Here is a 14,288-nt window from a genome sequence, read left to right as displayed (position 1 = left end):
TTTGTATTTTTAAAAAAATAAATGAAATTTTATTTATTATTTTTTTATCATTAGGTAGCTGCTTAAACTTTAGCGAAGAAAAGGAAAAAAAAGTTAGACAAATGAACTTAAAATAACAATTTATAAAAGCCGGTAGGGGGCGAAACGGTCGTAAAACATAAACCGAAACGGAATAAGAGTAAGATGGTTACGAACGAAAAAAATTTCTCTTCGTCATTCGAACAATAGAAAAGAAAACAAACCTTTTGTGTCTTTAAACAGTATATTCCATGTTGCGGTCAAAAACTTAAATACTTTCTTTTACCCGGTTGTTTGTTCAAAAATCCGGTCGACTTATTTTTTTATTTTTTTTTTCTACTCGAGTTTCTGATGCTTTTCTAGCCTTTCGACCAAGAACAAAGTCTTTGGTCACAAAAGAAGAAAAGAGGCACGAGTCGCCATGGCAAACGGCCAGCAAAATGTTGTGTTAATGACTGCTAGTTTTCTCTTTGTTCATGTAAAGTTTTCTGTCTATAATGCGCTTCCCCCTTTTTTACTCTTTTTTATTTTTGCTATTCTAGCAACAGATAGCTTTAATTAAGTGATAAAGTCAAAGCAAATTCGCCTCTTCATTCGCCTCTAATATTTACTAACAATTTTAAAACTTCGAAAACAAATTATTAATAAGTTTCGTTCATCAAAACTTAAGAAGCGCTATATCGAAGTTGCTATTTTGTTACAGAAGGAACAATTTTATAACTGATAAATTTTTATTAATTTATATTTGATAAAGGATAATTATTAAAAATATAAAATGTATATATATATAATTTTGCGATAATTTTAACACTTTTCGAGTCGATAAAATTGTGAAAAAATAATAAAAGGATACGTCGAAGAGGAGAGGAACTCATACAAATAGACAATGATTCATTCTAGTGCTGACGGTAAGAGTAAAATCCCCGTGATTGATGATTATATTAATATCTTTTGCTACATTTTCAACTCGTTTCCGGATTTTTTAGAAATATTTTTACTTTCTAGAATTGTTTTAAAATGTATTTTCCTAAGCTTTTAAGTTTCGAGATGTTTAAATTGATAAATTAATACAAATGAATCTGTTAGAAAAGTTTTAGTTTAGCACTCTCTATGTTCACTTACAATAGACTTTTTATATTGTATTCTCACGGTTGGTTGCTTCTAAGAGCTAATTTGCTTCGGAAAATTTGAAAAATATAAACTTTAACGCCATATTTTATATCTTAACACATACAAGACTTTATATACCGTTTTACTTAATATTTATTTTCATCAAATTTTTATAAGATAAAGTAGTTTTCGTCTAAATTCCAACTTTGTCGAACGTGATTTATCGGATTGACAGTTGCGAAGTTAAAATTCATTTTGGTCAGTTGGCTGACTAATTATTAAAAGCAATCGATATTCATCGATTCCTATTACGAGAGCGAGTAAAATGATCGATTTTAATCGATCGATCGGATCGATTTGTCGATTATTTTAATGGATTTGTAACAAGGTACGGTTCTTTTATCTGATTATAACCTATTCAGAATCCTAACTCCTTTTATCTAATTTTTATAATTTAATATTTAACCCAATCTTCAAAATTACTATCGAGATTATATAATGTAATCGTTTTAATAAAGTTTGGAATTCTAATGTGTAAAGTTAGAAAATAAAGTTTTAAAATTTTCTAGACCAGATCGTTTATTATGCAATTTGTCTATAAACAGAAAGGAACAGATTGACAAAAGTGATCTTTATCCTTCTTCTTAACATACGTAATCAGAGGATTTGGAAATTTCGACACGTTTGGCTAAAATTTGTTGTTTCTCGACATTGTTCTGGCATTTTTCCATAGATTAATTCAATCTTGCAAAATGACAAATACTCCATCTCGATCGTATCTCTTGGCATCGTCTATTAATATGATTAACTGCGACAATCGACTATGACCTTTGTAAAGATTGCTTCGTACTTTTAATACTAATTTGATAAAGACGTAAACATTTATTTTTCTTTAAATTATATTTAATATCGCCTATTTTTATTACGAAATTAATTATTTTTCTGAATCACAGTTCCTTTTTATCGTCGAGGAAATAATATGTTCCTCTTCCTACGGTGACGCAAAAATTTATTTAATGAATCCGTAACTTGCATTATTTCCTTATATTTATTCTCGAATTATTATTATTATTATTATTATTATTATTGTACTCGTATTTAAGAGAGTTAAAATCATACAAGCGATTTAAAATTTAAAACGAGAGATAGAGATCGACTACGTCATTCTGTCAACACACGAAGCCTGTTAATTATGAAATTCGATTCGCAATTCGCGAAATTTTTGTTGAAATTTTGTTTACTTTATAAATTATATTATAATTAATCTACTAATTTAGTCTTTTGTAGTAGTTTTTACTGTAAGATCCTAGTTATTGTAGTACAGAAGGGTTTTAGTGTTTTAGTTCATTCGGAATCCTATTAGGAGGTCGGTCGATTCGTCGTTGTCTTAATTGAGTTTTCAATAGGCTATCTGCATTTCGTTAATTGTTAGAGAATTTATGACATTATTGTTTTGTCGATTTTGATTCAATTTGGTATGAAAGTTGTACATTTTTTTAAAGTAAATTATTAGAGAGAGACGAATAAGTCGCCAACTAAACTGGAAAAATAAATTTAATACATCTTGATGTAATTTTATTTAAAGATTATTTTTGAAACCAAAGAAATGTTTTATTTGCATTTTTTTTATAACTTAAAATAAATATAAAAATAGTATATTATAATTTTATACTACTTTTTTAAATTGACTATTCTGTTATAGCGAATAGAAAGGATATGATATAACAAGAATACAATTCGCTTATTAAGTTTACTCAACGAAAGTTAACCCCGTCAAGTCTTTGAACTCGATAAACTTTTCTCGTTTTAACGGAACTGACAAATGATTTAACTAATCCCGATCACTATTCTAACAAGTGAATTATTAATTTAAAGTTAACTTTAAATGGGCTTTTTAAAAACTCTTTCCGTTCCACGTTAAGAAGGCTTTTTTAAATAACATCCATCATGAATTCGGCCAAGTCCTCAATGGGGATGATCGTTAGTTTTGTTTCGTTATTATAAAGCGAAACATTTCAAAAGACAATATAAATATAGGCTATATATTGTATTTTGTCCCAAATCTATTTGATATTTTCTATATGCGTTGATATGAAATATCGAAATAGCCGCCATTTTTCCCCTTCGTGAAATCGTAAAAATAATTGATCACGTGTAAAATATTCGGCTAATATTTCCGTAATTTTAAAATTTACTCAAAACATTCAAGTTTAATGTGCTAGTTTGAAACAAAATGCCAAACGGAAATAAAATTCCGGACAACGTAATTAAAAACATAAAATTATAATTGATTTGAAATTTTGAATTTCTGTCTCTGTATTTAAAGTTTTTGTTTATGGATAATAGAAAATACAAAATAAGAATTTATTTGATTAAAAAAGATTGGGATAAGATGTAAAAAGTTTATATTTAGTTAATCGTAAAATTTTTTTTGTCAATAGAAAATTATGAACATATAACCTAATAGTGAGTCATAGTCATATCATTAAAATAATTTTCGTTTAAAATATTCAGGAATTTTAAAACGGAAACTTAAGAAAGTTTTTGAATTTATTAACAAAACTTATTTTTCTTTTTATATTCAAAGTAATAGGAAGTTGAATGTTATGATTGTTTCATTGTTTCATTGTTTCATTGCAGTATGAACATTACAACAGTAATAAATGTAAATATAAACAAATGAATGCATGTTAAAATTAAAATACGGCATATTGTTACGGCTAACGGGAATGTTAGCCAGATACAAATCTAAAGTCATTGACATTCGTGAGTCCGTACCCCAAGGTTGGGGTTTCAATTCGTTTTCCCTTGTTTTATACTAGCAGACATCTCAGCAACAAATAACAAGTAACAAGGAACAAGAAGTGTTTCCTTTTTCTACCCGTTTATATATGCAGTCTCATCAGTTTTGACCTCCTGAGCTATTCATTCTCGGTCGATGACTCATTCGATCCTAGTCCAATTTGAAAATTTGCCCGTAACACATATATTATGTACTGTACAGTATCGGATGTAATAATGATATTAAAGTACTACTATTCAGTGCTATCTAGAGAGATTTAGCAGTCCAAATATAGACAAATCTGACATAGTGGCTGTGGCTGACATTTAGAGACCTGCGAAAAACATTTCCGTAAAAAAAAATTATTATATACTAAAACTCATAACTACGGCAGTTTTGTCATTTTATACTTTATTCCGTGTGATTTTTGGTTGTGGAGACACTTAAAGTGTGGTTTATCGAAGATATTTTGCAAATTTCAGAGCCTTGAAAGATATCATCACACTGCATTGGGAAGCGTAGCAGAGAATGAATTGCGGTCTGCCGTTGAACAGATCGTTTCATCGCCTTCAAATTTTACACCTTCAGAATGGGGACCACGTTGAGCAGTATTTCTCGCATCACTAAGGTCTGTCCTTACAGCACGAGTGTCTTGTACAAATAGAATATTTGTTGCTTGCAATGATAAAAGTGCCACAGTAATGAGTCTTGGTAGTATTTTTATATTATAGGCCTATACATTTTTTAACGGAAATGTCTTCCTCACGTTCCGAAATGTTTTCTTACTAAATTTGGTTGCATTTAGACAGCTAAGTATCTCTCTAATAATCTTATTTTTCAGTGTCTAAAACAGCATTAAATCGGAGTTTAATTAAGATTACCCAGTATATAGAAAATTTTTTGTGTGAAACATGGTAAAATGGAGATACTTATCGTTTTTGTTGTCGTTCAAAAATAAATTTAAAAGTATTAAAACAATATTATTATTCATAATAATTTAAAATAAACCAATCATACAAGTTGATTAATATAATTAGGATATTGACTAATTTAAGTAAAGAATAATAACATTAAACATAGTTGTTTGGGAGATTATATCCTGATAAAGAACAAAGAATAACAAAATTATTTATATTATAAATAATTTTGTTTATTATTATTTGGGTTAAGTTAGATATACTCGGTTAACACCGGTGGCTAAGTACTATGCCGGACCAAAGTCAAGGCATAGTAACCAAAACAGAAATTAAAGAAGTGTATCAGTGTGTGTGTCTGTATTCAGGAATTTTCTCACAATATGACATGTATTCAATATAGTGGCCTTCTGTAGAGTGATGTATGTGTTTCTATTCAATTGTAATGTGCCCAGGCTTTTGTGTAGTGTGTGTGGTATGACACCTGTAGAGGAAAGAACTACAGGTACAATAAGCACCCTATCCATTCTCCACAGATGCCTTATTTCCTGGGTGAGTTCTGTGTACTTGCTAATTTTTTCAGTGCATGCGTTTTGTATATTGTGAGTGTTTGGAATGGATATGTCTATAATGTATGTGATTTTATTGTGTTTGTCAATGAGTGTGATGTCTGGTCTGTTGTGGTAAATTGTTTTATCTGTGATTATGGCTCTGTCGTAGTACATTTTGTGCGTGTTGTTTTCCAATACTGTCTGCGGAATGTATTTGTAGTATGGTTCGTGGATGTCTGCTAATTTGTGTTTCTTTGCAAGCTCTTGGTGTATTATATTTGCTACTTGGTTATGTCTGTGTAAATAATCTGTCTGTGCCAAGAGCTTGCAACCAGAGGTGATGTGTTGTATAGTTTCTGGCATGATGTGACATTTTCTGCATGTGTCATTTGTGAGTGTTGCATCTTTGAGTATGTGTTTTCTGTAGTTTTTAGTATTTATGACCTGATCCTGTATGGCAATCATGAATCCTTCCGTCTCCCCAAAGAGGCATCCCCGAGCTAACCAGCTGTTTGACGCAGTTTTGTCAACAAAATCCTGGGCCAGATCGTAAGGATGCCTGCCATGGAGTGCCTTTCGAGCCCATGATTGCTTAATGGTGTCTATGCTTTTTATATGTTGTGTTGTGTCCGTATGATGTGAGTGTAAGTTTAATGGTGTGTTATTTGAGTCTGCTAGAGTTACTGCTTTATGTAATTGTGATGTTTCTTGTTTTTTGTAGAAAAACTCTCGCAGTGACTGTATTTGTTTGTAGTGAAGGTTAACTATGTCAATCAGGCCACGTCCGCCATCTTTACGTGGAAGGGTTAATCTTTCTGTGGCGGATTTAGGATGATGTTGTTTATGCTTAGTAAGTGTTGTTCTTGTTTTCCTTTGGAGTTGCTCAAGATCAGTGTGAGTCCAATGTATAACTCCAAAAGAATATGTGAGTACTGGGATGACATATGTGTTTATTGCTTTAACTGTGTGTTTTGCATTTAATTGTGTTCTGAGAATAGCATTTAACCTACTTTGGTATTCTTTAATTAATCTTTGCTTTATTTGTGTATGTTCTGTTAGTTTGGCCTGTTGGAATCCTAAATACTTGTAGAACTCGCCCTCTTCCATGGATTCAATAATGTCTCCATTTCCAAGTGCAAAATCTTCTTTCTTCAGGATTCCTTTTTCTATGTGAACTGTTTTGCATTTATCTAGGCCAAATTCCATTTGTATGTCCTTGGTGTATGAATGTGTGATTTGTAGGAGTTGATGAAGTTGTTTTTGTGTGGATGCATAAAGTTTTATGTCATCCATGTACATGAGATGTGACAGTGTAAACTGTGTTGTTTTTTTGTGTCTGATATTGTAACCATATTGCGTGTTGTTTAACATGTTGGATAATGGATTCAGGGCTAAGCAGAACCAGAGAGGACTCAAGGAATCTCCTTGAAAAATTCCTCGCCTAATAAAAATTTGGTTTGTTTGTATGGAAGTGTTATGGGCCCTGAGATGTAGTGTTGTTCTCCAGTGCTGCATAGTGTTTTGAAAGAATGCAATGAGTGATGGATGTATTTTGTACATGTGTAGGATATGTAGCAGCCAACTGTGTGGAACACTGTCGAATGCTTTTCTGTAGTCTATATATGCCATGTGTATGTTTCTGTGTTGTCTGTGTGCTTGCCGTAGAATGACTGAATCTATGAGTAACTGTTCTTTGCATCCCCTGTGGTTTCTACGGCAACCTTTTTGTTGTTCTGTTAGAATGTCGTGTTCTTCAACATGTTTGTATATTTTGTTTGCAATACAGGATGTCAATAATTTGTAGAGTGTTGGAAGACATGTAATTGGTCTGTATTGTGTGGGGTCTGTGGTATTGTTGTTTTTAGATTTCATGTAGGTGATGCCCTGAGTAAGAAAATTTGGCATGTCTTGTGGATTGATGATGATGTGTGTTAGATGTTTAGCTAGTTCCTGGTGCAGTGATGTAAACTTTTTGTACCAGAAATTGTGAATGTTGTCTACACCAGGTGTCTTCCAGTTGTGTGTTCTGTTAACAGTGTATTGGAAATCATGTATGTTTATTTCAACACAGGGCATAGTTGGTATGTTGTGCAAGTTTCTGTTCTCCTCCTCGATCCAGCCTGCATCAGCATTGTGCGTGACAGCACTGGACCAAAGAGAAGACCAATATGTTGTGAGTTCTTCTTCTGTTGGTGTGCCACTGTGCTGTGTATCAGTGTTTGCTTTGTTATTAATTTGTCTGTAAAAGAGTTTTTCATTGTTTGTAAATAATTTATTTTGTTGTTTTCGTAGTGTACATGTTTTGTATCGTTTGAGTCTACGTGCTTTGGCAGCAAGTTTTTGTTTTAGTGTATCAATGTATTCTGTAATGCGTGTGTTGTGATGTTCATGTTTTGTGTGTGTTTTTATTTTCTTGAAAATGTTTTTGAGCTGTTTCCTTAATTTGGGTGTTATGTTGTTTTTAGTGTATTGTGTCAGCCTGCCTAATTGCTGTCTAATGTCATTTATTTGTGTTTCTATTCTTCTCTGCCAGGCAGGCTTGTGATAGAATTGTGTTTTCTGTGTATTTGTCTGTGATTGTACTTTCAGTCCATGGTGTGTCACTACTGTGACTGCCCCAGCATAAACTAATGTATGAATCTCTGCGAGTGTAGAAATTGAATGAATGTAGTGTGGTAGTAAGTGAGTGTTTACATAATTTAGTGTTTTTCCTACTTTCTTTGACGTGTTGATTTTTGGTATTCGTGGTCGTTGTGTGGGATCTGTACCTGTATATTTAGTGAGTGTTTCCTGAAATATAAGTGAGAGCGTATTAACTAAATCCAAGTCTATGTTATCAGTGATGGATGAGGAAGTGTCTGTAGTATCATTAGTGGTAATTGTTGTATGTGTGTTATTATCAATGCTTGTTGCTGGATTATCCTGACAGGTTACATGATCTTCATTAATGTTAGATGTTTCTGTCTGTTGATGTATTTGATCAGCAACCTGTTGTTTGATAAGTTCAAGTGTTGTTTGTGGAATAAGGTTGTTGTGTATAATTGTTCTTTTTTGATCAACAACCCTTTGTTCGGTGACAGTGAGATGAGGATACTGTTGCGTGAATCTATGGTGTAGCTGTTGTCTGTATGCTGTCATGTTTGTTTCAAGTTTTGTGATGGTGTAGTAAGTACGGATGATAAACTCGTTCATTTCTACTGTCCATTTCATCCGTTGGCGTGGTTTTCCAGCCTTTGTGGTCTGTGGATGCATTGCTACAGAAACACCAAGGCTGGGTTGGTTCCTCACATCTGTTGAGGGCATTGCAGTAGCCATGCTTGGGCCGGTGCTGCTTTCGCCACCGGTAACCAAGGGAGACTGTGACCTATTTTTTCGAACGTGAGCCTCTGCCTAACCCACGAACGCGGACCTTGTTAACCCGGGCGACGTCCGAGCCGGTATCACACTTTGATCTAGTTATTACCATGATGAATATCTCCACAGAATGTGGGCGTGGTCACTCTTAGCTTCATTTCTCCCCATAGACCTTACTGGCATGGGTGTCCCTACCAGGAGCTTATGCTCCAGCCTGCATTGCCCTATGGATCAGTAAAATTACTGGGCTCTCCCACCACGACCAGGTGGTGACCACGGGAGAGTTATTATTATTATTATTATTATTATTATTATTATAAACAAAATTATTATTAAGTTTTTTATTAAGTCATTATTTATATTTATAATATAAATAATGACTCTGACAATCAAAATTTCATTCGTTTAATGAAAGTGCATATTACTGTATTTTTAATATAGGCCTAAATAAACAACAGTTACTATCAACTCGTAAATTACGTGACCGAAATGTATGTAAGTCCATGTTAGTTTTAATTACACGTACTTTTCTTTCCTATGTGCTACATGAATAACGAATAAGCATAATTTTATTTATTTAATTTAAAATATATGCTCTCCATCTCAAGTTAGTACTGTAGTAGCTTGTCTCCGTACATCAGACTTTTCCCTTAGCAATGGAACCGGTCATTCCGATGCAAAATGGAAGTTCATGTATTAACTGGGACCTCCTGCTCCTGCTCCTAAGGTTTCTATATCTGGTCTCTGCTTTCATCTATCTAACTCCGTTTTCGAGAATAAGGAAAGACAGACAGATGGACGGACGGCAGTGGGACTTTACAGACCTACAATTTTTTCAAATTGCAGCCAATGAATCAGATTAAATATGTATTAAAATGATTTATAGAGATAGCAATTTTCGTAGGATAAAATATAGGTTAAGAAACGTAATAAGTACGAACTGTCGAATCTATATTTATATGGAAAAGTCATTTCTCGATGTCACAATGGCACGTCTTTCAGAATAAAATAATTTAATTGAATGATCTGAGCAACACTGGTCTAGATGGTACAGCAGAATAAAGCCTGCTGCTGAGAGACCCAATTCAAGTTTGAGTCGGAAGTTTTGAAATTTTCAAAGCTAATTTGATCTGGATATCTGTCGGATCCCCTTACTCAATATACGATAGTCTTTATTGAGAAGACCTTTTTCATACCCATGATGGATACAATATGAAAAAAGGCTTTTTAAGGCTCACAGATAGGGAAAGTGAAGTTCTCGTGAAGATCTAGAGATGTTGTTTCCCAAACTCCGTCTTGTTGAGTTGGGTTCCGTGTGTATCACGATCCGATCGTTGATTCAAGTTCGATGAAAGCACACCTCCACACTCAATTCAGAGAATATTTACAGTTTATTTACAAACAAAATACGTAGAATGTACAAGTTCGACAACATAACATATACAGGACAACAAAGTGTGGTGTCTCACGTATCAGCTTGGCCTTCGGGAACTATTAGACTCTGGGGAGGACTCAGTCAGCTTGTGGAGTTGGCTCAACTGCACGGTTAGTCCAGTCTCCACACTAACCCGTCCCTGAGATGTTTACCAGAGGAGAACACTCTCTCTACGCTCAGCGGGCTTCCCATGTGCCCGAGACTACCGTGTACCAGTCTCTTGCCCTTCTTCTCTTTTCTTTCGCTCGTCTTACTATTTAAAGAGTTTTTGGACGACAACTTCTGACCAATCAGGATTCTTCCTTTCATCGGAAGCTTTCCAAAACGTCGGCTGTTCTCCCGACGAAACAAGCTCACCATAACGTCCGTCATTTGTTTGCATTTTTTTTTTTTCTAGCAAGCTAACATGTGGCAAACACATTTCCCCACCTCACGCAAGTCCAATAAACAAAGACGGTGCTCTTTTTGTTTCCCCACCTGTTTACAAATACAACACCGTGTGGGACCAATTCACAAGGTCGTGTCACTTTTGTCCCTACTCTGTTAAAAGCAATCCTTTATAGGGAAGTTTTAAAAATGAGCATCCCTGCAGAAATTTTGAATCTGATTGGTTGAAACCGGAGAAAAACTGGCGATAGATGTGATGTTTTGGAAATAAAAATTTCAGAAAATGATCGAAGATACAATTTTTTTTATAAATTCAATTATTCCAAAATGTGTAACTTTGCAAAGTACAGGTTTATACATATTGATAACGAAAATAATAATTATAAAATTCATTCATTCAGTAATAAAATTCGACTATCATAAGATTTTTGTTTTGGACGAACGCTTCCGTCAGTTTACTGCTTTACTCAGGATTTCAAAATTTTATATTCAAAATCAACTTTCGAAATGTGCAACATGGCAAATGGAATATTTATTTTAAATTACAACAGTTGTAAAATCAAGTCTTAAAACTTTGGGAAAAAGTTAAAAATGAATGAGTGACAGAATCTTATCAGATAAAAATATTACCAAAAATATAGTGTGTGTTCACTTAACCTAGACTCATACATATAGTGTGTGTTCACTCATCTATGTTAAAGTAAACTTTCCAGCATTGCACGAGTATATGGTGGGTATTTATTTAGTTCCAACGCGATGTTTACAATAAAATGAATTATTTCGTTAAAAAACCATGTTTACATCGCACAGTAATTTTTGGCAATACGTAAATTTTTCCCAACTGCAAAGACAGTAGAAGAAAATCATTTAAAGAAGATTTAGCATACTTTGCAAAGAATCTTTGACGGTAAAAGATAACAATCAACATTGCATTTATATTAAATTATACAATTAGCTTTAGTTTTCTATACTATAAGTTAAAAATGTTTTGGTTTTGATGCAGGTAGAATGCGCTTATGGAATCAACTCGCTGCTTCTCATGCGTTTCGTCTCATTTCATCATAATGTATAATCAGAAAGTACTTGTAGAAAAACTGGTAACAGATATACTAATTACACTACATCTTACATTTAAACTATCGTGAGAGAGCAGATCGGGAATTCGACCATTTTCTCCAATTATCGCGAAAACAGGAAGATAGAATGTATAATAAAACCAAATGTCACGCGAGTGCAGCTGGTAATATTTACTACCGGGGTAAAAACGCTTGACTGAATTTTGGGCGAATTCGCGCGACAAAATTCAATAAACATCTTCGGCATATGTCCGATTTCCAAATTCTGTCTCGACTGGCCCTGGGGACAAACTAGGGACCAATCGGAAGGGTAGAAGATTGAGATCACGACCAACCAGAGCGTTCGATCGGGGATGCGAAACCTTTAAGAGGACCGAATTTAAGGAGAGAAAAAGTTTTTTCGCCTCACCAGGATAACAGAGTCTTTCTTCGCCTCACTAGGCCAGCAGAGATCTTTTCACAAAGAAAGGAATTTTCTGAGACCAAGAGGTTCTCCGACTGGGACAGAGAACATTGACCCTAGATAGGAGAGCCAACAACTGTGTGCTTCGTATTCTCCACCAGTGGACAGTCTGTTAGAACTCTGATTCGCCGAGGAAGCGACGAATTCGGGACGGTATTATCGTACGAACATTCGCATCCTGTCTGGACACTGCGCATCGGATTAGTTTTAAGGACCAAAGGAGATCTTCTGTCTTATGTAAGATGCCTTTCGTATATTAATAAATGGGGGTTAAATGTAAGCGGAGTTGGTGCCTCTGTGCATAGGCGTAGCTAGGCGGGGGCGGTGGGGGAGGCCCGCCCCGGGGGTGACCCCGGTGTAGGGGTGACACCCAGTAGGCCTGTACCTAAAAAAAAGGGTAAACGGCTCGCCTCTCATGACAGTTTCTTCGCTATGAGGAGCCACGAGCCACGAGGCTCGCACCAGCTGAAAATCTTACTGTGATTTATTCTATAAATCTAAACTCATACGTCGCGACATCGCATATTCAATATAGCGTTCAAGTTGTTCGAGTGCGAAGATATTACACTTCAACGGTGTTTTATAAGAGTTAAAAAGGGTGAAACCACGATATCCGCACCGGGTGTCACCCATGCTAGCTACGCCACTGCCTCTGTGTCAAACGCCACCACCCACATACGCTGTTCACACCTTCTCGCCAACCTGAAGGACACCTCCTCCTAAATTAGGAGAGTGTCGATCTCAACGCTAGGAAATATCAGGTCTGTGATACGACATCACGGGGGTCCCTCACGTGTTGAATCAACGTGGTGTGTTAAGATGATATGTGAAGATGATATTTTTAATTCGCAATTTGCTCTTAAGTTTGGAAAGTACGCATTGCAGCGGAACTTCTGTGTGATTTTTTTTTTTTTTTTGAATGAAGTGATTAATTTTAATTTAAACATCAGAGAGAAACTGTTACCATAGAATATGAATAGAAACTTCTCTATTTGCCTGGATAAATGTGCTCACCTCTTTTGTCGTCGGATTGCTCTTTTCTTAACCTCCAAGGGAGCTCTAAAGTTTCACTTTATTGGGATGCAATTTGAAAAAATGTAGACCTATAAATTTCCACTGTTTCTCTGTTCTTAATCTCGAGAGGGGAGTTACATAGATGAAAGTCGAGACCAGATATGGAAAGATTAAGGGCAGCATTAAGGGTCCATTTACACACAGCAGTAACGTGCCGGCACAGTGACCGTTTCGTGATAGTGAAGTCGAGCACGGCACAGTGATGAGTATTTACACACAACAGTGACGTGACCGTGCTGTCGGTGAGTCGTCATGGACTTTTTTGAGGATGAATTGGCTATGATGGCTATATGTTTCGATGAAGAAGAAAAAGAAACGCAATCAAGAAAGCGCCGCAAATCGGTACATCAAGCATGGACAAAAAATATCAACAGAATGGAAGTTTCATACTCTTTATAGAAAATTGAGATGACGAATCTATATTTTTTGAATATTTTTTAATGTCCCAACATGCATTTCGTATTTTATTAAACAAAACAGAAAAAGTATTCATTTTGTACCCGATGTCCATGTATTTCGAATGAGATAAATCAAATAGAACAGGGTGTTGATTTCAGAGAACAGGTTTCAATTAAATGTTCGTCATCCATTGGAAAACAAAATTTACCGTCAGTGAAAATATCGTTCCCGTCAAATGTACTGTACTTTCACGGTACGGTCACGCCACTGCACTGCACAACACTGTGACAGACGAGTCTGCAGGGTTAAAAAAAAATTTCGAAAACTTTAAATTTCACGAGTATTCGAGAGCTTTGTGTTCGGTTGTGGAACTATAATTTCCTGAGGATGGCCTATAAAAATAGGCTGAAAGCGTTTGAATATTAAATTGCAGTAAGCTCAGCAAGTGTTCTGGTGTTTAATTTAGTTGTAAGTAAACCGCTGAAGAAGTGAGGATAGTTTATTAGAATTGTTGGTTCAATCATGTTCATATGTTACAAAAAAGTAAAATAATAGGTTTATACAATAATGAAAGAAATACTGTTGGAATAGTTATTCCTAAAAGTAGAAAACAGCTAAGTTAAGTTGACAATACTTCTCAGTTATTTCTTCAGTTGTCATTAAACAATAGATCTAAATCTTGTGAACCCTCCACTTTTTCGAATAATCTTAAAAAAAAATGTAGT

The sequence above is a fragment of the Centruroides vittatus genome, unplaced genomic scaffold, assembly GCF_030686945.1.
Source record: "Centruroides vittatus isolate TY-2023 unplaced genomic scaffold, ASM3068694v2 contig_397, whole genome shotgun sequence".
NCBI lineage: Eukaryota > Metazoa > Arthropoda > Arachnida > Scorpiones > Buthidae > Centruroides > Centruroides vittatus.
Note: the sequence above shows the minus strand (reverse complement) of the source record.